This window comes from Gavialis gangeticus, unplaced genomic scaffold (genome assembly GCF_001723915.1).
Source record: "Gavialis gangeticus isolate Ggan-Ray unplaced genomic scaffold, GavGan_comp1, whole genome shotgun sequence".
NCBI classification, from domain to species: Eukaryota; Metazoa; Chordata; order Crocodylia; family Gavialidae; genus Gavialis; species Gavialis gangeticus.
In genome coordinates, this window is record NW_017729034.1 from 14,161,870 (window position 1) to 14,163,386 (window position 1,517).

The 1,517-nt window shown below is 68.8% G+C and overlaps 1 protein-coding gene across 1 annotated transcript in view; it reads right to left on the reverse strand.

The window, feature by feature from the left end:
• The window catches only part of TBX15 (T-box 15), a 219,206-nt gene that overhangs the window by 217,102 nt on the left and 587 nt on the right, over window positions 1–1,517 (reverse strand). The gene's annotated exons all lie outside the window — the stretch shown is intronic.

Sequence of the window (1,517 nt, forward strand, 5' to 3'; positions counted from 1 at the left end):
CCCGGTGGTCAGAGCCCCGGCTCCCTGCCCCTCTTCAGCCCCGGTCGCCCTGGGCACTGGGCCGCCGCGGCGGGCAAGCCGCAAGCTCCGGCTCGGGCGGGACAGGGCCGCGGGCCCGGCTGCAGCTCGCCGGGGGGAAGGCGGCCCAGGGAAGCGCCTCGGCCTTGCAGCCCTCGGGCTGGAAGGGACCGCGCTGGCTGGGCTTTCGCGCCGTGACTGCTGCTCCGGCGCTGGCTCTTGTTTCGCTTTGAAAACGAAATCCGCTGCGAAGTGCAGCGGAGACGACCCGCGGCGCTGCAGCCGGGCCCGGCGGGGCAGCGGGCGACGATCCACCTTCCTCGTGCGGCGCGACGCGCCGTCCCACCGCGCCCCTTGAGAAGGCGGGAGCGGGGCCTCTCGGCAGCTGCTGATCAATTTGCAGGCAGCTGCAAGGATCGGGATTTAACGGCGCTCTCGGGCTTTATTTAAAGGCCATCGGCCTCCGCAGGCCTGGAGTGTAAACTGTTCGTGATTTCCTTCCCTCCATGAAAGACATCGGCACGGCTCCGCCTGCTTCCTCGGCCGGCGCGCGGGACCCTCCCCGGCTCCCTTTTACTCCTGGAAAAACGGGCCGAGTAACCAACTCCAAGCGCTCGCCCTTGGGCGGCCCGAGCGGCTCGGGGCCTGCTTTAAAAGTATTCGTTTATTATTTTAACCGAGAAGCAAGTGGCAGACGTGCGTTGTCTTTCTTTTTCTCCCCGTTTTGCTTCATTCCGTGTCGCCCTCCTGCCGCCGGGCTGCGGACCGTCTCCTTGCCTGCAGCACGTATTCATTAGCTCGGTCGCTTTGGCGTTGCGGGAGGAAAAGAAATCGCGGTTGTTGTTACAGTCCTGCCCAGGGCTACTGGTGCCGCTGCCGCTGGTGGCACTCGTCCGCCGCAGGGCCCGCTCCTCGGGCTGCGCACAGGTGAAGGCTCCTCAACTCGCCTCGTTTCCCCTGGCTTGAGGCCTCCGGGACACGGGGGGGCTCGCGCTCCGGTAGCCCCTGCCCGCTCCCTCGGCCCGGCGCCTTTCTCCGGACCCCAGAAAGTTTCACGCAGGTCCTCGGCGCGCTCCCGGCCACGGCGGCTCCCCCGGCCATGGCCTCCGCACGGGGAAAGAGAGAACTCAGTGCTAAGGACTTAGCATTAGCTAACTCCCCGCCAGGCACACACGCGAAATGCCCTGGGAACACCGTACTGCCCGCGAGTCTCTGGTCAGGCAGCCTGGCGAGCAGCCTTCAGCCGGCCCCGGGGCTGGGGAAGGCGCTGGCTGCAGCTCCCTTGCAGCGCCCTTCGCGAGGGCGAGGGCGGCGCCGGCGACACGGAGGTGGGAGGGCAGCGGGGTCCCGCCGCTACCACTGCGCCAGGGCCCGGGGAGCTGCCCGCCGCTGGGGGCCCGCTGCGTGTGTGCGCCTCCACCGCCTCGCAGCTCCCCGGGGAAGGGGAAATGAGCTTAGGCGGGTGAGGCGGGAGCCCCGCTCCGGCGCGCGGCTCCTTT